Source organism: Tupaia chinensis, unplaced genomic scaffold, assembly GCF_000334495.1.
Source record: "Tupaia chinensis unplaced genomic scaffold, TupChi_1.0 Scaffold000046_3, whole genome shotgun sequence".
NCBI classification, from domain to species: Eukaryota; Metazoa; Chordata; class Mammalia; order Scandentia; family Tupaiidae; genus Tupaia; species Tupaia belangeri.
This window is the reverse complement of record NW_006159504.1, coordinates 5,373,774-5,396,977: the sequence shown is the minus strand read 5'-3', so window position 1 is coordinate 5,396,977 and position 23,204 is coordinate 5,373,774. Positions and strand designations below refer to the sequence as shown.

Here is a 23,204-nt window from a genome sequence, read left to right as displayed (position 1 = left end):
TGGCTCTGACAATTGCTGCTCCTCCAGGGATTGCCTTTGTATGCGTTAACTTCCCAAATGCAAACTGATGTTGTCTCCGAATGTTAAAGACGCCCTAGGTAAACTCATTTGAAAGTCTTAGTTTTCACACTTTTTTCTGCATAAGAAGCTTCTGGCCAGGCCTGGTCTTCAGAGCCACAGAGGTAAGAATTCTTCAGCCGAGTCCAAATGCAGATTCATGGACCTTATCTCAGACATATTATCTCAGGTATCCCCCGGTGTTTTTTATGCATACCAGAATGAGAAAGGCTTAAAAAGATTCCACTTCCTGATTTCATCAGAGAGGTGGGAGTTTTGAAATCTCACTGTTACACAGCGAATTAGAGCCTGGAATGTGACCACTGAAGCGCACCTGGGTCATCTCCTGAAACCCCCCTCCTCATTCGCCCAAAGCCGTGGTATAGATCGTTATGCACAGGCCGGGGCTTCCGGACACCCACAATCGCACCCTCAGCTCATTGCCAGCCGAATTAGGTTGACTAGGTGCCACTGAAGACGTTTCATCCGTCCATCATTAGGTGAGACCCCCCAGTTCTAAGAAGAAATAGGGTAATCCAGAGAAAAAAAGAGTGAGCTAGCACAAGAAAGGGGTTACTGTCTGGGTGATATTTTAAGTTTTTCTCTGCTATGGCTCTTCTGCATTTACCCACATAAATTTGAAGTTTAAGAATTAGTCTCTAGAAAACAGAGATTCATGCTGCCTTTTAAACTATTGAAAACAAGGGCCAGCAGGTGGCGTGGTGTTTGGGGCGCTGACTCCCACATGGCCGACTGCAGTTCCAGTCCCCTGCAGCTGCTTTTCTCACTTTCCTTCTTTGTCTCTCTCTGGTGAGCACACATGCCCTACAGCAAGTTAAAATAATAATAATAAGTAAAATAAATGATCCTTGAAAAAATAAAATGTTAAGAACAAATGAGGGCACTTTACAAACTTTGTGGAGGGACCAGCAAATGGCATAATGGTTACATTGCTGGACTCCTACATAGTCAACCGCAGTTCGAGTCGCAGACCCGGTGACTTGAAACTCACACTAGGTATGTGTGTGTGCGTGCGTGCCCAAAATCCCAAGAGGAGAATGGAGGAGAAGGGATTGTGGCATAGCCATTCTCCCTGGGGGGGGGTTTGACTTCTCACTTTCTGTCTCTCCGTCTGTCTCTGTCTCCAGCAAGTACACATGCCCTAGCAAAAATCTCTCGGGACCAGCAGTTAACATAATGGCTATGTTGCTGGACTCCCATGTAGTTGACCGCAGTTCTAGTCCTAGACCTGGTGGCTTAAACTCACGCTGGGCGTGTGTGCATGCATGCCCAAGATCCCGAGAGGAGAATGGACGAGAAGGAATTGTGGAGTGGCCATCCCCCTGAGGGGGGTTCTCTTATCTTAAAAAAGAAAAAGAGCTTTATGGAAAATGGAATCAAAGTATGAGTTTATTTCGGTGAAAAGAATTTTGAAGTCCATGCATAGTTTTTTCATTTGTCATGAAAATTTTAAGATCCCATGAATACAAGTAAAAAAGATTACTGTTAAATTTGTAGGGTTGACTGCTTTTCCTTTCCTCCTTGGGCATTGTGTCTCCCTGGTAATAGTAAGAATTTTCTAAATGTTGCCATTCCGTTTCAGGAGAGAGTCTCTTTCCATCTCCCCACCCATGCCCACACTTCTAGCCCTGGGACTTGGCCAGCGTGATTATTTATGGCTTCCAGTTCACCTCACACCTTAATAGCAAACAGAAGCAGTTTTCCTTTGTGTTCCAATTTCAACAGTGTGGTAGTTAAAAATTGGCTCCCATCAGAAAGTCTTTCTCCAAGTCTAACGCGCTCTGCTGTGTATACATACATGACTAACCAGTACAATCCGTACCGCAAAGAGCCCGGGGAGAGATTTATTGATTCTGGCCGACACAGATTGAAAAGTAACCTTGAACACTCCGTGCAGGCCGTAATAAGCTCCCGCAATCGAGTCGGGAGCCAGTTCAGCACGTCCATTTCGTTGAGGCAGAGCTGTTTGATCTACCTTGATAAAGAAATTCTCATGCAGAAAGTGGGTCAAACCGACTGCCTTCTGAAAGCCAAGCCTCTTCTCTTCACTGAGAGAAACGACGTTTATTTAGAATAGAATTAGTGTGTTTGGTAACCTACGATATGCTGCTGATGCCTCGGGGGAGGCCTTCTGCTCCCAGTACCTCGGCAGAGACTGGTGGCTCAGAAGGAGGTCCTCAGTTCAGAGGGGACAGTCGGTAAAACTCAGCGACTTGGCCTGCGGTAAAACCCCCTCGCCTCCGAGGAATCACAGTTCAAACCTAGAACAGAAAGGTACTCGGTGCAGTCAATATTCTAGAACGCCTGTTCCACCCATACTCACCCCATTTCAATGAACCATGTTACCCACCAGTGTTAGAAGATGTCCTCTAAAATCAAGAGTAAGCTTTCTTGAAAAATTTGAATCACGAGAGCAGTATAGAGACAATAATTATTAAAACCTCCTCTGCCAATTAACTGTCTGGAATTGGGAAGGGAGAGACTGAGTACATACTATTCCTATAATCGCACACACGTTCTTTCTTTCTTTTTTTGTGTTTGAAAGATTTTTGCTACAGGGCGCGTGCACTCACTAGAGAGACAGAGAGACAATGAGACAGAAAGTAAGAAGTCACCTCCCAGGGGGGATGGCCAGGTCCCAATCTCTTCTTCTCCTCCTCTCAAGATTTTGGGCACACACACACACATGGTTGGTGTGAGTTTCAAGCTGCCTGGTCTGGGACTTGAACCACAGTGGACCATGTGGGACTCCAGCGCCTTAACCACTGCACCATCTGCTGGACCCCAGACACACAATTTCAAATTCAGATTGTTCATTGTTGTTTTCTGTTGTTTAGTTTCTTTTAGCAGGGGTAGAAGGACTATAGAAGTAATCTGTCTGTGTTTGGATTTTAAATTTTATTCGTATGTATTTCTGTTTATTTCTGGAATTACCTAATTCTATGAAAGTGGAGAATTTCATTTTTATGGGAATACCAGAAGTAGGTTGAACAAGGTAAAGGTAAACCATCCATGTGGCTGTCAAGAAATGTGATTCTTGGGACCGGCAGTTAACGTAATGGCTATGTAGCTGGACCCCCATGTAGTCAACTGTGGTTTGAGTCTCAGACTCGGTGGCTTGAACTCAAGCCGGGCACATGTGCATGTGTGTCCAAGATCCTGAGAGGAGAATGGAGGAGAAGGGAATGCAGCGTGGCCATCCCCTTGGGGGATGATTTCTGACTTTCTGTCTCTCTGTGTTTCTGATGAGTGCATGCACCCTATTGCAAAAACCTCTAAATAGAAATGCGATTCTTTTATAAGACATAACCCCCTTTTTCTTCTGTTCCAAAATAAAAATGACTAAGTTCTTGGGATCAGCAGATGGCATAATGGTTACATTGTTGGACTCCCACATAGTTGACCACGGTTCGAGTCCTGGATCCAGTGCCTTAAACTGATGTCGGGCACGTGTGCATGTGTGCCAAAGATCCCAAGAGGAGAATGGAGGAGAAGGGATGGTGGCATGGCCCTCACCTCTGGGGGGGGATTTCTCACTTTCTGTCTGTCATGTGCCCTGTAGCAAAAACCTCTCAAAAAAAAGACTAAGTTCTCCAAATTGTCCGGAAAGAAAAGAAACAAAAATGAACAAAACTTTTTTATTCTGGCTACAAATTACTACTTGTTTGGGTAGAAAAATATGCCATAGATTTCAAAACTGAATAGTAAGTTCTTGGTTTGCCACTTAACATCAGAAGAACTCTTATTTTCTCTTCTAAGAAATGTTTCTATACAGAAAAGTTACCACAAGCATTTTCACAAAAATATGGGGGGTGGGGGGGGAGGTCCTCAAGAAGCTCATAGGAAATGCACGTTATGAAAAAATTGTGCATAGGTTTTGACAGTTTTTGGTGGTCAAAATAAACTCATCTTTTCCACGAACTTTCTGAAGTCCTCTTAAACTTCCCTTTGAGGCAGGAATGTCAGATGTTTACGGAGCAATTGGTAAAACCATGGGCTACCCTTAGTGTGAGAATGTTGTAGTTTGAGGCCCCCATGCAGAGAAACACAACTGTGTTCTTGGAACCAGGTAGAATTTCCACAGTTTGCAAATTGCAGTTGCCATGTTTTGTAAATTGTTGTGCAAATTGTTGAAGACACAAACATTCAAGCTTAAATGATAATGATCTGGTTAGTATAGAGCCCAGTCTGTAGAAAAAAAGTATGTGTATATATAAATTCATTTGTAAAATTGTTTCATTTCTTATGTAAAAAGATGAAATATTGGTTACTCATAAAAATTTCCTCCTGCACAAAGATTTTCAAATTCACCCACCCTTACCCTTACTGAACATCAGGCTAAATGTCTCTGGACTATTGAAGTTCCCGAATGAACAAGGGAGAGAACACTTGATGAAAACACACTAACCTGTACATAGTGGGGAACCGAAGAGGGTTGTGTGTCGGGTAGATTTTCTGCCATCCTTGCAATTATCCAAGTGTCATTTTAAACTTCATCCACTTAAGGCGAACTTATCTTTTTTGTTGCTGTTGGTCAGTATTCCAGCACAAACCTTAACGGCCATTTAATCTTAATAAGATGAAAGGTGAAAACTCTTTTTACCCCCTCCAGGCAGGAAACATCTCATTTAGGATCGGAAGGAGATTTGCATCATGCTCTAGGCAAACGTTTTTCAGACATATCTAAGAATTCAGGTTGCAAATAAGACATAAGAGAGTAAAGTTTAAAATCAAACTTGCCAGATGTCTACATTGTCTTATGATTAATCCTGAATCAGTTAGTTTATGTGCTAGAACATTCTTCTTTTTGGAGAGGTTTTTGCTATAGGGCATGTGCGCTCACCAGAAAGACAGAGACAGAGAGACCGAAAGTGAGAAATCACTCCCCAGGGGGATGATCATGCTGCAATCACTTCTCCTCCATTCTCCTCTTGGGATCTTGGGCACGCACACACTCCCGGTGTGAGTTTAAGCCACCAGGTCCGGGAATTGAACCACAGTTGACTACATGGGAGTCCAGCAACATAGCCATTACACTAACTGCTGGTCCTGAGAACATTCTTCTATTAACTACCCTGGGAAGGAGGATATCCATTTAAATGGTGATGGGACCATGCCCAGGGGACGGTGAGAAGAAGGGTCAGATCCTGATGGTATCACCTATGGCGGCTCCTTCCAACTAGTTTTCAGTTTCAACTGCGACTTTTAATCTCTGCATCTTTTCCAGATTGCCTGATTTCTGAGTTTTAAAATAATTTATTTAATTTATTTATTTATTATTTTTGGAGAGGTTTTTGCTATAGGGCGTGTGCGCTTGCCAGACACAGAGAGAGAGACAGAGAGACAGAAAGCGAGAAATCACCCCCCGGGGGGAAGGCCACGCCACAATCCCTTCTCCTCTGTTCTCCTCTTGGGATTTTGGGCATGCACACACGCCCGACGTGAGTTTTAAGCCACCAGGTCTGGGACTCGAACTGCATGGGAGTTCGAGTCGACTACATGGGAGTCCAGTGACATAGCCATTACGCTAACTGCTGGTCCCAAAAACAATTTATTTTTTGAGGTATAATTCACACACGATACAAGTCACCCATTTCAAATGTACAATCAGCAGTTTTAAGGACATTCAGAGTTGTACAGTCATGTCATCACAATGAGAATTATAACATTTTAATTATCCCCCCCAAAAAACTGCCCCCTTTTTTGGTAGTTTTTGTTATAGGTCACATGCACTCACCTGAGAAAAATAGAGAGAGAGAGAGAAAGTGAGAAAAAAAAAAAAAAAACCCAGAGGTGATGGCTACACCACGGTCCCTTCTCCTCAGGTCATCTCTCGGGATTTGAGGCATACATGCACACATGCCCCATGTGATTTTCAAAACACTGGGTCTGGGACTCGAACCGTGGAGTGGCTATGTGGAATCCAGCACCTTAACCTCCACGCCACCCACTGGACTAAAACTGCCTGCCTTTTAGCCATCACCCTTCAACCGTTTCCTATTCCCCGGCCCTAAGCTATTCTCATAGATTTGCCTATTCTGGACATTTCATATAATAAAATTGTGAAGTTCTAGGTCCTTTGTGATAGGTTTCTTATACTTAGAATAATGTTTTCAAGGCTTAATGTTTAATTTTTAAATACTTTGTTTGGGAATAATTTCAAGTTTGCTAAAGAGTTACTAAAATAAAAATTGTACAACACCCCCCATCCTTTACCCAGAGTCATTGTCTCCCCCCCATAGGGTGTGCACTCGCTAGAGAAAGACAGAGAGGAAAAGTGAGAAGTCACTCCCCCAAGGGAGGTGCTATGCCACATTGCTTTCTCCTCTCAGGATTTCGGGGATATGTGCACATGGGCCTGGCATACTTTTTAAGCTGCCAGGTATAGGACTCAAACTGTGGTCGGCCATGCGGGAGTCCAATGCCTTAACCACCAGGCCACCTGCTGGCCCCAGTTTAACTTTGTTTTAAAGATGCGTCTTGCTGTGTTGCTCAGGCCACCTTCAAACTCATGACCCTCCTGCTTCAGCCTCCCCAGTAGCTGGGACTACGGGCACAAACCACCATGCCTGGCCATGTCATATGCGTTCTCGATGCTCAGTGCATGGATGCAGAAGGTACCACCACAAAATATTCAAACAGAAGGGGAGGCAGATGGTGCCACAGTGGTAAAACGGGCCACTCTGCAAGGCTGACGCACATCGGAAGGTTCCAGATTTGCCTCCAGAGACCTCCCAGGACACTGAGCACTGGTGTGCCCACAATCTGGGGGTGACCGGAACTGGGGGTGAATGGCGGCATGGAGATTGAGGGGTAAATGGGGATGTGTGTGTGTGTGTGTTTCTAGTTCATGGAAGAAAGAAGTAGGTAAACTTTCGAAGTACAGGTATTAAGGCGCATGCTGTACTAGGTGTACGAATGCAGACAGAGTCCATAGTCCCCTGTGACTGGGGTCCCCGAGCATCGGCGCCGTGCTGCGGCAGTCAGCACAGAGATGGGAGAAGCAGGGCGCGTGGAACAGGCGGGACACAGCCGTGCCCTGTGCACCACGGCGCTCGGTCCCTCCCAGAGTGCCTTAGTGAGTCATCTCATCCTCTGGAATGCATTGCCTCTTGTGAAAGGTATGGAAGCAGGAAGAGTAGCTGGTAGGGTTATTTTGTAGATCAAATTGAAGTGTGGATGTAAGTATTAAATTAATTTTAATGCAAGGTACTGTATAAATATTAAATTTTGCAAAACAGTAAATAACTTTTCAAACTTCACATTCTTTACCAAGCAACAAACTCTTGTAACATTTTTTTTTACAAAGCCGCATACTGCGTAAAGCATATCTTGCCAGTCTCTTATATCTGCAAAGAAATCGACAAGAAAAACCATTTTCTCCTTTGTGTATTACTCTACGTTGTAGCAATTTTGATAGTGTCCCAATTTTAAATCTCTTCCTTACAGAAAGTTCTTGCTCTAAAAGGTATAAGACATTTGTGGGTGCCTGACTTAGAAAAAAAAAAAATCTACAGCTATGTAAAACAGTAAAACCAGATCATTTGAATAAAGCAATTTGAATTCAAGAAGGCTACTTAGGAAGAAATTGAAAATGGAGGCAATATGGCTACTTGATGTAAGCACCTTGGAGAACAGAGCCAGCTGCACTTCAGAACGAAAGGAACTGTTGGGGGCGGGGTGGAGAGTGACATGGCAGGGACATGAAGGTCGGTGAGGCTGATCCACAAGGGCAGTGTCTGGATCGGGCCCTGAGACCTCGCTGAACCTGCCGGCCATGCGTGCCCATGATCTGTCTCTGGCTGGGGCTGGGGCCGCAGCACGGGGGTGGATCGCGGCATCAAGGTTCCATTGGAGGGGCTGGCAGATGTCGAGGTAGCTAAGGTGCTGGACTCCCCTGTGGCTGACGACAGTTTGAGTCCCAGACCTGGTGGCTTGCTTTCTCACTTTCTTTATCTCTCTCTAGTTAAAAAATAATAATAAATAAAATTTAAAAATAAATTAAAACTTAAAAAAAAAGGACCTCATTGGAGTGCTATCTCTGTCTCTCTTGCTTATGGAAGAAAGAAAGGAACTGGGGAGGGGAGGAGAATGAAATGGGATGGCTTGGTGGCCCGGTGGTTAAGGCAACTGGATTCCACATGGCCAATTACGTGGGTCACATTCCGGACCTCAGTGACTTGACACATGCCAGGCACATATGCATGTGTACCCCAAATCCTGAAAGGCGCAAGAGATGAAGGGACTGTGGAGTGACCATGCCCCCTGGACGTGCTTTTTCCGCTGTGTCCCTGGTGAGCACTTGTGCCTTCTATAGGAAAAAAAAATGTGAAAAAAATTTGCACACAGACGTTCAAGTGTCTGCTTGCAAAATGAGGTGTCACATCAAATAACAATGTTAAACCCTCCTTCTGCACAAAGGCCTTCCTATGACAGTACGTGGCACAAGGAGGTCGGTGTTGCGTGTGTCGTAACGTTCCGTGTGTGGAAGCTTGCACCGGCGGCTCATTGGTGGCCACGTGGAAAGGAGAGGAAGGACTGGGGGGTTCCCCAGTCAGGAGTCACAGAGGTGTGGACAAGGTGGACGCAGTCAGGAGTCACAGAGGTGTGGACAAGGTGGACGCAGTCAGGAGTCACAGAGGTGTGGACAAGGTGGACGCAGTCAGGAGTCACAGAGGTGTGGACAAGGTGGACAGCACGCCTTCACCATTCCAGGCAAGGAGAGTTTGGGAAAAAGCTTGATTCCCTGAGAAAGACATAGCCACCTCCCTAGTGTAGAGCCAGTCTCTGTCGCCTGAAGCCGAGCAGCACGAGCCGGGGTGCCCTGGCAGCCCTGTGCACGCCGCAGGGCCAGGACGGAAGGCTGGGGCTTTAGCCTCTGCCACCAGGACCCCTAGATGGACTGCTAGAAACCTCGCTTCGGCTTCTCCATCAGTAAAACAGAAACAATATTTGATGTGCAGGGCAGCTCTGGTTAGGAAATAGGTTGAAATATTTGGCAGCAGAAGAAAGAATTCCAACCTGGGACTGAGCAGCAGGTCACTGGAAGGTTACATTACCCATAAAGCTCTGGTTCCCTCTTTCTTTCGTGCCATGGTTTGCTCTTCGGTCCTGCCACTTCATCCCCACCTGGGTTAGGCGGTGGGGTGGACTGCGTCTCGTCCTCAGGAGCAGAGAAACTCACGACCTAGCAGGATTGTCAAATGCTGTACGGTTCCTGTGGTGCAAGCTCTCATCGCACGTCACTGCATACTCGGTTTGGTATCTCCTTTTATTAAGCTAAGGCCTGGCCACTCACAATTGCCAAATGGAAAACGGCTGCGGTTTCTCAGGGCCCTGGTCTTCCAGCAAGGGGACTGAACACTGTCTGGACCCAGCCTGCAGAGAAAGCTCAGAACCCACACGTAACCAGGCGGAAACTTGGGGAACAATTGGTGAGCAGTTTGATGCCTGCAGAAAACACGAACATCGGAGCTTACAGGCTGCAGGTGGCATGGTGATTAAGGCCCTGGACTCTCAAGTGGACTACCAGGCTTTGAGTCCTGAACCTGGCAGTTTGCTTTCTCACTTCTCCTCCCTCTCTCTGTCTCTGATGACCCTGTAGCAAACTTAAAAATAATAATGATAAATAAAATGAAATAAGTAATCATTTTTAAAAATAGGAGCTTGCATTTTGTACAGCTTCATTTCCTTTGTCTAATGATTCATTTTTAATGTATTTTTAAGTTTCACTGTGAGGCAGACGGGAAATAAAAGGAAAACCTGATCTTTCGGCACAGATAGTATCTTTGCAGGCCTGCTTGAAAGCGCACCTCGTTTTGGTGGTCAGCATTTCAACCACGGAGTCATTTTCTCCCTAGGAACAGCGACTTGAGCCCCGAGTGACGGGTGGGAGGGGGCGCCGTCCTCAGATCTGATGTTTGTCCGGGCGCAGGGATCTTGCTTAGTCTACCTGCAGGTGGCTGGACAGGGATTTCTCGTCCCAGCTCCTGGCTCCAGGTGATAGCTGTGGTCTCATCCCCTCAGCAAACACCTTCAAAGGGCTCGCTGGAGATAGAAAGTGGGCTGGGAGATTGGCCTTCTCCAAACACACAGAGATTGTGGAGGGAGAGCAGGTGAAAATCATATTCTTAATCACAAGCAAACACAATTAACTAGCAACTGGATTAAGATACCTAATCAGTCAAAATTATTCCGAGGTTCTTAGAACCGTCACCCTTCTTTTGAAAGTTCTTAGTCACTGTGAGAGATAATACTCTGTTAATGAAAACCGTGTCTGTAGGGGTCTCCTCTTCAAGAGGCATTCCTCCCCTTAAAGGGACAGAATGAGGCTTCATTCAACGCAAGTCAAGCTCTAAGAGGGGAGAGTGATTAAAGAAAATGAGCAGCCATGAAAATGGGTAGTCAAGGACTAGCCTGGAACTAGAACCTCCCTAGCTTTGGTCCAACTTAGTGTCATAGAGGAATCCTTTAACTGTGCTCCATCGTGGGTGATTTTCCGTTCACTCAGGGCATCTCGTAGAATTCCCATGATGGCCAGTGGTTCTGGGCACGGGGTCGGGGGTGAGGGTACGACAAGGAAGAACACAAATAGCTCGCAGGGAGCTGGCATCCATGGGCAGGGGCTAGACGGGAAACTAACGATGTAGAATACGACCACTGCTACCAGTCAGTCTGCTCGGAAATTGCGAGCAGGTGAGAATGCAGTGCTACGAGTGTGGGGGGAAGGGCATTGACATTCCAGGTAGAATGTTCCCTCAGAGTAGGTGTCACTGAATCACTGAATGACGGAGCTAGTCACAGAGAAATACTGGGCACCTCAGTTCCACACAAGGAAAGAGAAGGTAAGCTTTGAGGACAGGGCTTGGCATGTTCTAGGAAGAACTAGAACCTGCTGGCTAAAACAGAGCAGTGGAGGCAGAGTTGTGATAGATGGGAATGAAGAGACAGGCGGGAGTCTGGTCATGTGGGACCCAGAAGGCCACCATAGTGAACAGACTGAATTGGAATTGACGATTGTGGTGTCATGTATATGCATGGGAAAATTCAAGGAACGTTCACTAATTAAACCGTACCCAAATCCAACGCTAGGTGAAAATGTTCATGAGGATTGACATTCATCATCTGCACAAATATGCTATTCTAATTATCTTATTAAATAGCATAAAATAAGGACACTATTGGCAAAATCAAAATACCACAGCTCCTCCAACTGCTGAACACTTCAATCGCTCAAGAGTGAAAGCTCTGCAGGCTGGCAGCAGTGGCTCAGCAGCAGTGCCACCCCCCTGTGATGCTGGCCCACATGGAAGGTCCTGGGTTTGCATCCTGAGGTCTCCTGTACACGCTGGGTGTGCCCCTGCCTGTGATACTGGCTGGCTGAGGCTGGCGGGGGAGCTCAGCATGAAGACCCTGCTGGCTGTGTTTCTCTCTCGCTGTCACTCTCTCTTAGTCCCTCAGGGAGAAATGAAATGAATTAAACTTTTAAAAACTTAAAGTTTTAAACAACCACTCTGAAGCCAAGTTACTAGATGTATTAGATGTGTTTTGTAAGTCTGCAAACAATGATGAAACCAGCTACTCCATGCATATATGATTAATAGCTAGTACACTGCCCATGCTTCACCTCATGGCTTAACCAGAGGCTGCCCCTTCTGGCTCCAGGAGGTTTTCCTATCACCTTTTCTGTAGACATGACCCAGCCATATTTTCTTCCTTTAGTTCTAGAAAAGGAGAAAGGATTTGCCAAGGAGAGGACAGCGTTTATGCACCCTTGGTCATCCATGGCAGCTGAACGTCAGCGGGTCTGCTCGGTGTCCAGTTTTCTGAAGCTGCTACGGGGCAGGTCCTGAGCTCTGCTCAGAGGAGCACAGCGTCGGGGGACTGGTGTGCTGGGGGTGCCTGAGCTGGCTCTGGAGCCGCAGGGGCCGGTCTTCGTTGTAATATGGTGCCGCTGAATTTTCTCCCTCACACTGAAGGTGGAAATGACTCATGGGAGCGCAATCATGCGTAGACGCCTGGCCAACTGCACTCGGGGCAGGTCATGCAATCTACCTGTCTGAAATAATGTTGTGAGTGATTTTCTTCATTTAAGATCATGGGGGTGAGGCTGTGGTTGACAGTAGAGAGAGGCAGCTTATTAAATATTTCTTCAAAGCTGCCACGAATCCTACTCACACATCTGGAAAGTATTATTTAATGTTTATTCCACTTTCTACCTTATGATTTTTAGAGAAAAAAAAAATCGTACGAAGTCAAGATCATCTCTAGCATTGGTTTCATGAGTGAAAGCCCAGGAAGTACTTTGGTTCATTTATTAGAAGTTTCTTTCTTCGGGACCAGCAATTGGTGTAATGGCTATGTTACTGGACTCCCATGGAGTTGACCATGGTTCCAGTCCCAGACCCAGTGGCTTAAACTCACGCCGGGCATGTGTGCGCGTGTGCCCAAGATCCTGAGAGGAGAATGGAGAAGGAAAGGGGAAAAAAAAAAAAGAGGAAGTTTCTTTCTGTCTTTCTTTTGAAAGAGAGTGAGGGAGGGAGGGAGGGAGGGGGGAGAGAGAGAGAGAGAGAGAGAGAGAAGGAGCCAGCGCTCCCACACTCCCAACAGGGTCTCAGCCTTCACCCCACCCCCGCCTTCAGCCAGCCGGGATCACAGGTATGAGCCTGGCATACTCAGGTCTCTGGGCTTGAACCAGGAACCTTCTTGTTTGGATCAGCCTCACTCAGCATCGCATTCTACCACTGCACCACTGTCTGGCCCCTTTTTGATACCTAATAGTACAGTCTTGTAGTTTAAAAACTACAAATAACCCCATCTAAGACAAAAATAATGCCGTGTGATTTTGCGTTTTACTTATTCCTGAGGAATGTGCTGCAGGGAAAGCGCAGCAGAAAATGGTGACATTCGAGTTCATGGTTTCATTTGACACTTAAAATCATTTAAAAATACATGTAAACGGGCGATTCTTCCTCTCACTTTAGAGCATGGAAAAATTAGGGCGCTGGGGAAGGTCTGCAAAGGCAGAGAAAAGAGGGGCAGGGAAAAGGGGACTGAGAGAGGAGGCTGGGAGGTGACTTCCGGTAGCCAATATGCACATACAGTGAGGCCCTGGACGCCAGGCCTCTCACTGCCGAGAAGCGACTCACAGAGATGGAAAGGCTGCAGGCTGGAAATAACCCTAGGATGTGGGACTGGGAACGGGGCGATTGTCCATGAACTCGAGGTATCTGGATAGATCTGCAGGTGGCTACAGAGAGATGCCCGCACAGAGCATATGTACAACGATGACAGGCATCTGTGGGCACGTACGGACACAAGCATGTACACCCGTGCAGACCATCTGTGTACATGCATTTCCTGGGGCTGTTGGCCGAGGTGGTCAGGAAGCAGTGGGCCTCCAGCAAATGGGAACTCAGATAACCATTTCTAAGTGCCACGCTCCACTGAAAGGTGTTCCTAGCTCCTTAAAGAAATGGCGGGATCCAGGCAATTGCAAGACAAGCCTGAAATCTTCTTACAGCAAAGAATATGGAGACGGCCAAAGAATGTGAAGGGCGTATGTAAAAATACAGGAGCCAGGGATAACGTGCCCTGCTGGGCAGACCTGCAGCCACTGGGGCATCCAGCAGGTAGCATTAGTTAAGGATGCCAAGCCATGGGGTGAGGGAATCCAGGGCCAGCCAATGGCATGGCGGTTAAGGTGGCTGGATCTCACACGGCTAACTGAGTGGTTCAAGTCCCCGATTTGGCATCTTGAAAAACACTCCAGGGCACACGCGTGTGCAAGTCCAAAATCCCAAGGGGAGAAGGAAGGAGAAGGAATGGCAGCACAGCCATTCCTCCTAGGGTCTTGCTCACCTTGTCTTTGTCTCTCTAGTGAGCACATGCACCTTATGGTGAAAAAAAAAAAACACCCTAAGAAAAAAGAATAAGAAGGAATCCACAGGTCTGTGCTGATTCAAATAAGCAAACAGGCAAAGGAGAGAAGGCTTTCTTATGGTAAGAGGGATACACCAGCACAGGAGGAAAGATGGGAAAAGGTGAGCACCACCTTCCGCCTGCGGGGTGTCCACTAGGGCCAGCGGGGAGAGAGGTGGTAAGCAGGCAGACACTGGTGTGCTGTCGGGGTCGCCCTTAGAAAAATGACTTGGTTACAAAGGGAAAAGGGGTGATTGAAGGTAGAGAAATGGGGCGGCCATCAGACCAGGTGACCGGGTCGCCATGATGAAATGGCCACACCCAGCCTCCCTGTCATGCCCTGACAAGGACACCAGCATTCCCCTGGTTTCCCGCGAAGAATGCTGGGCAGCCCTGGCTATGGGGTATCCTTAGAAAGACCTGCCCTCTTGAACTATGGCAGTTTCAAGAGAGACAGGGAAACAAGTGCACAGTTGTGATCTTGGATTGGGCACTGGACCAGAAAGAGAAAGGAGAAAATGTTGGAGCAGTTTGCAGAATTGGAATTGGGTGTGTGTCTGACATGGCAGTGACGTCAGCTTCCTCATCTGCGTGGTCGTCCCTGGTCATTGAGAGAATGACCGAGTTGTAGGGAGCATTTAGAGCGATGAGACACCATGCCATGGCTCGCTCTCAGATGGTTCAGAACAAAGCTAATGGCACTCATCCATGCATACGTGACTTAATATGTAAGCTCTAACTGTGTATACATTTTATATATGTATGTGTATCTGTACTTTATGGGTATATGTTAATGTTATAGGATGACCGATACATGTATTCTACACACTAATGTGTTGTTGTGTGTTTATGTTGTCCTGTACTTTTTTTTTTCAAGAGAGATTTTTGCTATAGGGAGTGTGTGTTCACTGGAGAGACAGAGATAGACAGACAGAAAGTGAGAAATCACCCCCCAGGGAGATGGCCATGCTGCAAACCCTTCTCCATTCTTCTCTTGGGATCTTCGGCATGTATGCACACGAGCCCAGTGTGAGGTTCAAGCCACCAGGTCTAGGACTTGAACTGGGGTCAACTACTTGGGAGTCCAGCAACATAATCATTATGCTATCTGCTGGTTCCAGTCCTATACATTTTTATACATTTAGAAAGGGCGTAAGAGATGGAATAAATGTGGGAAAATGTTTTGTGTTCATTTACATGGAAAAAATGGAGCAAAGGATAAAATGCTAACAAATACGAGAGTCTCAGCAAACATGATGCAGATTTCTATTACTCTTGAAACTTCTCTATGAGTTTGAAATTATTACAAAATACAAGGGGTTTTCAAAAAGCCTCAGACAATGCATGTTATGAAAAAACTATGCATGGATTTCAAAAATCTATTGCACTGAAACAAAATGCTTTATTTATTTTTTCTTTTTTTGGAGAGGTTTTCGCTATAAGGGCGCGTGCGCTCGCCAGACAGACAGAGAGACAGAGACAGAAAGCGAGAAATCACCCCCCAGAGGGGATGGCCATGCCACAATCCCTTCTCCTCCATTCTCCTCTCGGGATCTTGGGCATGCATGCACACGCACCCGGCATGAGTTTAAGCCACCGGGTCTGGGACTCGAACCGCGGTCAACTACATGGGAGTCCAGCGACATAGCCATTATGCTAACTGCTGGTCCCCCAAATGCTTTAATTTCCTTTTCCATAAACTTTTTGAAGCACCCTTAAAACTGATTGTATAAATAACAAACACTAAGTTTTACTGTAATATGCAGTGTTTCATGTGGAAGGCATTTCTGTGATCCGACACTCTAACCGGGGATGGCAGAACTTGGGGAACAGGGTAGGCTGTGTGGATCAGAAAGAGAAAGTAATCCACAGACACCAGGTACGTTTGAGTGGAAATATTAGATAGTAGGAAAATTTTAAAATTAAGAATGGTCTCTTCTGTCTCTAAATTCTAGTTTTAAATTGCCCATTGAAATCATCTGCTAGTTGGGGCCAGCAGGTGGAGTAGTGGTTAAGATGCTGGACTCCCACATGGTCAACTGCAGTTCAAGTCCTGGACCTGGAGGCTTGAAACTCACTTTTTTTGGAGAGGTTTTTGCTTGTGTGCGTGCATGCCCCAAATCCCAGGATGAAAATGGAGGAGAGGTGAGTGTGGCATGGCTATCCCCTCAGGGGCTTGATTTCTCCCTTTGTCTCTTTGCCTCTCCAATGAGTGTATGCACCCTATAGCAAAAATCTCTAAACAAAACAAAACCAACACAAAAATTGTTAGTTTTAACTAAAACAATGATAATCCAGTAAATCCAGTCTTAGTACATAAAAATAGAATCTGCTTTCTCCTGGATGAAAGATGGAACACTTCGGGTGGTAATTCATTAAAAATAATTTTCAAAAAGTTTAAGAGTTTTGCTTCTTACATACAACACCACTATAACTCAAGCAGCGCAGTCGTCACAGTCACTGACTTCTATCTGGCCTCAGTTTTGCTGTTTCATACAAAAGATTTTCCCTGAATCTACATGTTCTCAAACATCCTCAGACACACATACATACCAGTACAGCTTTACTCATGCTCTTATTTTATAAAATCTTTATGACTGTTTACTTATTTATCTGGAAAAATTGGCAAGAGTGCCAATATCCCCCCTCCCCCTTCTTTCTTTCTTTTTGAAAAAACTGAGGATGAGATGGTTCAAATACCTTACAGTTTACCTGGTAGCAAGATTGTTTTTTTAAAGAATTATTTATTTACTTCTATTAATTCTTCATTTTATTTTGACTTGGAGAAAGAGAGAGAGAGAGAGAAAGAGGGAATGTGAGAAAGCAAGCCACCAAGTCCAGGACTTGAACTGTGGTCAGCCATGTGGGAGTGTCCAATGCCTTAACCACCATGCCACCTGCTGGTCCCCAGCAAGTTTTTGAATAAGCAAGACTAGAATTTAGAATCTCTTCACTGTACGACATAGAAAGACCTAACTGCGTTAGTACACTGTGGGTTACCCATCCTTGGAAATATATGTGTACCATGCACAATTATCAAAATTGAACTTTGCCTCTTATCTTTTCTTTTTAAGGTTTTTGCCACAGAGTGTGTGCACTCTCCAGAAAGAGAGACAGAAAGAGACAGAGACAGTAATAGGAGAGTGATTTCTCAGAGAGAGATAGTGAGAGGGAAAATAAGAAATCAGCCCCCCCCCGGGGTGGGGGGGTCCACACTGCAATTCATTCTCCATTCTCCTCCTGGGATTTTGGCACACACACACACACACCTGATGTAATTTTTAAGCTGCCAGGTCTGGGGCTTGAACCATGGTTGGCCATGTGGGAATCCACAGCCTTAACCACTATACTATCTGCTGTCTCAAGCCTCTGACTTTAGGAGAATTTAAATATACTCAGGTAAGTGCTAATTTGCAGTGTTTCTTGCCATTTCAAAGATTTTTTTCTTTTTGGAGAGGTTTTTGCTATAGGGTGCGTGTGCTCTCCAGACAGATAGACAGACAGAGACAGCGAGACAGAAAGTGAGAACTCACCCCCCAGGGAGGATGGCTACGCCGCAATCCCTTCTCCTCCATTCTCCTCTCGGGATCTTGGGCACGCATGCACACATGCCTGGCGTGAGTTTTTTTTATTGTTATTATTATTTTTATTATCATCATAATCTTGTTTATATTACATTGAATTGGACATAACTTTACAGTGTTATTACATTGCTTTTTCAAAAGGGAATGCCATGCATGTCAATCAATACAGAGACATTAATCTCCCCACTTCATCATTCGATATCTTTTCATTGTTTTTCCCAATCATTCTTATTATTATTCCCAGCGTGAGTTTTAAGCCTCCAGATCTGGGACTCGCACTGCGGTTGACTACATGGGAGACCAGTGACATAGCCATTACGCTAATTGCTGGTCCCTCAAAGATTTTCTAACAGAATAATGAATGTTTAACAATTCTGTATGATTTTTTTCCTTGACAATCGTTTAGAAGATTGAACACAAAACAGTTTTTATACCACTAGAGTAAAAAAATGTGCACATTCTAATGTAATTAGGTAACACACAAGAGTTTACAGAGACTTTTCTAAAAGCTTTGCAAATATAACAGACAGTTCTGATTAGAGTATGACAAGGTTAGTTATCACTAGCAATCGTAAGACATTAATACACGAAACCATACTTACTTAGTTGTTATAATGCATTTATCCTCAATGCCATGTCATTTTTCTTTTGTCTTTGCAAGATGTTTTCATAAGCTAACACACATTCATTTAAATTTTATTTCACTTATTAAATACCTGAGTGCCTGGCTCTGTTCTTTCTCTCTCTCTCTCTTTTTTAAAAATGCTTATTGGTGGGGCCAGCAGGTGGTGTGGTGGTTAAAGGCACTGGACTCCCACATGGCCAACCATGGTTCAAGTCCTGGACCTGGTAGCTTCCTTTCTCACTTTCTCTCTCTCTCAGCTCTCATTGCTCAAATGGAAAAATAATAATAATAAATAAATAAAGTTTTAAAAAAGTGTTTATTGGGACCAGCAGGTGACTTGGTGGTTAGGGGTGCTGGACTTCCACATGGCCACTGTGGTTCAAGTCCTGGACCTGTCAGCTTACTTTCTCACTTTCCTTCCCTCTCTCTTGCTCTCTCATTCTCACTCTCATGCTGTCCCTCTCTGGTCAAATTAAAATAAAGAATGAATAAGTAAATAAAGTTAAGTAAAATAATTCTTTAAGGAAAAAAGTGTTTATTTATTCATCCCATAAACGGGAGAGGCAGACAGAGCTATGGCACCCGTGATAGTCGTAATACAGCAGTGCACCTGCAGCTTCCCAGCCTGGAGCATGGGCAAGCATGCCTGGTGTACTCAGGGAGGGCTCCGAACCTGAATTCGGGCGTGTTCTTGACTTGAACTGGCAACCTTCCCATGTGGGTCTGCCTTGGCCGGTGTCACCTTTTACTGCTCTGCCACCATCCCTCCCTTGCCTGGCCCTATTCTAAGCAGTTTATGAACAATTAGGTCATTTCCTCCTCATGAAGCTCTCTGAAGTCATTAGTTTTATCTTCCTCCAATTTATACAAGGGGTATGAAGAGGGGAAGTGGCATGCCCAAGGTGTAGAACTAGGATTCAAATCACATGGTGAAGGGTAGAACAAGAATTCAATCCCAAACAGTTCAGCAGCCAAATCTGCTCTTAACCCCTGCGTCACGCTGCCCTGACGCCTCGGATACACGGACAGGTGCTGAGTAATTATTGATGAAAGAACTAAATTATTTTCTGGCCTCTTAGGCTAGTTTGGAAGCTTTAAGAACATTACCCCATTGCTTTGAGCCTTACAGTTCCATGCTGTAAAACGGGATTGCTAATGTTTGCCCTCCATTGTTCAGCAAGAGAGGAGAAAATTATTTACTGCTGTGTGTGTTTACGGCAGGAAGACTGGGTTAGCAGTGGGTCTAGAGGAGACCAAGCGCTTATACGTTAAACAGGAGATGATGAGATCACACCATACACAACTCAGTGTAATGAGGCTCCTTCCAGTCTGAGCGAGTGTGAAGTACAGGGCAGAACTTTGAGGATTTCAAATTCTCATATTTGAACTTTACCTTGATCTGACTCTGGAATGTTGTTGTATTTTTCTACTTCAACTAGCATTTGTTTGTATGAAATAACAGTCAAAATAAATGAGCTATCATCTGGAGCTTGGAGAACATATCTAATTATAGATCTACATGAAAATGCTTTCTATTTATAGAACTGCATCTTTGATATTAGAAATTATCATGGGGGCCAGCAAGTGGTGGTTAAGGTGCTGGACTCCCACATTGCCAACCATGGTTTGAATCGCAGACCTGGTAGCTTGCTTTCTCACTCTCTCTCTCTCTCCACCTCTCTCTCTAGTGAATGCATGTGCATTATAGAAATTTTTTTAAAATAATAAATAAAAAATTTTAAAATTATTATTATTTTTTTGGAGAGGCTTTTTTGCTACATGGCGCGTGCACTCTCCAGAGAGACAGAGAGATAGAAAGTGAGAAATCACCTCCCAGGGGGAATGGCCACGCCTCAATCCCTTCTTCTCCATTCTCCTCTCAGGATTTTGGGCATGCACGCACACGTGCCCGGCGTGAGTTTAAGCCACCAGGTCTGGGACTTGAACCATGGTCAACTACATGGGAGTTTAGTGACATTGCCATTATGCTAACTGCTGGTCCCCCCAAATTTTAAAAATTATTTAAAAAATGGTCATGACTTCAAGGCTGGCAGGTGGCGTAGTGGATAAAGGCTCTGGATTTCCACATGGCTGACTACCATTCAAGTCCTGGACCTGGAGGCTTGCTTTCTCGCTTTCCCCTTCTCCCTCGATCTCTCTCTGGTCAAATTAAAAAATAATAACAACAAATGGAATTAAATAAATACTTCTTTCTTAAAAATTATCATGACTTGGGACCAGCAGGTGGCATGGTGGCTAAAGTGCTGGACTCCCACATGGCTGACCAGTTTAAGTCCTGGACCTGGCAGCTTGAAAATCATGTGTGTGTGCATGCCCAAATTCCTGAGGAGGGTGGAGGAGAAGGGATTGCAGGATGGCCATCCCCACTAGGGAGTGATGCCTCACTTTTGCACCGTATGTCTGTCACTGGCGAGCACACAGATCCTATGGCAAAAAACTAAAACACAAAACCATGACCTGATTACGGACAACGGTGGAAGCTTCTGTGCCAAGGATCCTTAGCCCTCTTCTCCCTATTCACCGTCTTCACTTAGTCCCTACAGACATCATGAGGTCCTCAGTGGCTGTAGACATGGTACGGGAAGAAAATCTGAAGTCTCACTAATGTTAACAGAAGGGCCAATCAGTGGCTCAAATACTCGTGTCATGTGACTTAGAGCAATTGCTCTATCCTTTCTGTTTTACTCCTTTCCCCTGAAAAATGAGGCTACTAGGACAGCCTACCTTCCAGGCTCTCAGGAGGGTCAGATGAGTTTGTGATACAGTTTTGTAAACTGTACTCTACAACTAGAAGCAATAGCATGCTGAAAATGGACTTTGAAAAAACCCCAAAGATAGATAATTGCTATTTTATCATCATACAAAATTATCCATGTATAGGGAACCAGCAGCTAGCGTAATGGCTATGTCGCTGGACTCCCACATGGTCGACCGTGGTTCATGTCCTGGACCCGGTGGCTTAAAACTCACGCCGGGCACGTGTGCGTGCGTGCCCAGGATCCAGAGAGGAGAATGGAGGAGAAGGGATTGCGGCGTGACCATCCCCCTTGGGGGGTGATTTCTCGCTTTCTGTCTCTATGTCACTCTCTGTCTGGCGAGCGCACGCGCCCTACAGTGAAAATCTCTCAAAACAAAACAAAACAAAAAAACAAACAAACAAAATTATCCATGTATATTCTTGTCCCGGACCTCCAAGTCCAGTGGGTTCAGAACAGCGACAGAATTCGAATGAGTTTTCAGAAAAGGTGGGATTCAGATGTGTCATGTGTGAGGATGAATTGGCGGAGAGGGTGAGAGGGCTTGCAGGCCTGAAGCCGGGTGACCACAGGCCTCGCAGACGTGTCTGAAATGACAACTATGTCTTCATGGAGGTCTATAGAGATTGTTCTTCAGGTCTGGCCTTGAAGGGAGACTGCCTTGTGACCTATCCAGGACAGCTACTGACAATGGCCATAAGCTCTTGTTCAAGACTAATGACTTGTGCTCTGGAGACCTGAAGATGAAATGAACCACAGATCCTCTGATGTTATAAAATCTCAGTGATAAAGCTGTGAGTGAGCTCCAAGAAACAGATAGACAGAGAAGAAAATTAAGGTAGCAGATATCAACTCAAGCCGACAGCAAAGTAATCTAGCCATGCCTCCTGGGTTCCTTGTACCTTCTCCCTTGTTTAGAAACTTTGGAAGCCAGCTCAGGTGCTGTTTCAAGATCTGATAGGCAGTGGCTACAGTGCCCAGAACAGGTCATGAGCGCTGTCAGGTGTGTTCTGCCCTGTGACCTACTTAACTTTGATCACTCCCATAATCACACAATGCACACCTTGCCCTGGCCAACCACCTGGCACCACCCAGCCTTGCTTCCCAGAGAAACCTGGCAAGCCAGAGTTTTCAGGACAGAGAGGCAACCTCTTAGCTCTCCTAGAAAAAAATATCTCCAAGTGTTTGACCTACTGATGTCAGCCTCACCTTTACATGCCAGGAATAAATAATTGCAGAACAGGCCTAGAACACCCAGCCGGGAGTTAATCAATCAGGGAGGAAGCCTAATGACACTCAGTGTGCATTCCTCCCAGGCAGGGACTGTGTCTGCCCCTCGGGTGGGAGTGAAGGTGTTCTGTTCCCAGCACTGCTGCTGCTAAAGCTGTCTGGTCAGTTGGGGATGCCACTCTCCAAGGAAAGCCTTGGCCTTTTCTAGCCAGTGAGTGGAGAGGTGGGAGGAGGTGCAGAGAAACTAACCTGCTTCTAAGATCCCCTTTAAAGTTCAGAGACAGGTGGTCAGCAGGTGGCATGCCAGTTAAGGCTGCTGAGTCCCTGGCCAGGTGGCTGGCTTTCTCACTTTCTCTGTCTCTTTCTCTGGTGAGCACACATGCCCTACAGTAAGTTTAAAAATAATAATAAATAAAATTAAATAATTATTTTGAAAAAGTTTAGAGAAAAGTAAGACAAAGATGAGCAAGTGTGTGTGTGTGTGTGTGTGTGTGTGTGTGAGAGAGAGAGAGAGAGAGACCTACCCTGCGGTTAGGTAGGAGCTGGCTGTCTCCCTCCCCCTCAAGGGCTCCCCCTCCCTGGGAGCCCAAACCCCACAGGAGGCATTAATGGGAACACGTGCTTCAACCCGGAGACCACAGCAGGAGTTGGGGGACGGGAATCCAAGAACGTCCCGCAGCCGAGTTTCTGAGCAGGGAAGTGGACCGGGAACAGCGCATTTCCTGCTTCGCCTGTGCAAACCCCAGGCGGGGCCAAGCGGGAACGGGGATACGGTCGAGGAGTCGCCGCTGCCAGGGCGGGGTTCAGGGGCGGCCGCGAGGGGGGGCGGCGGGAGGAAGCAGTGGGAGAGGGTGAGAAGGCAGAATGCGCGCTCCCATCCTGGTGGGAACAAGCCCCTTTCGCGGTCGCCCTCGTAGGAGACCTCGTAGGGCTAGGCGCAGGTGGAGATCTGGGGGTCCCCCCCGCCCCCCGGGCGGGGGCCTCCCGGGC

At 45.8% G+C, this 23,204-nt stretch overlaps 1 pseudogene; it reads left to right on the top strand.

Annotated features, from left to right (window-relative positions):
- The window catches only part of LOC114008767 (thymosin beta-4-like), a 30,846-nt pseudogene extending 7,941 nt beyond the window's left edge, over positions 1–22,905 (top strand).
- The last annotated feature ends 299 nt before the right edge of the window (positions 22,906–23,204 follow it).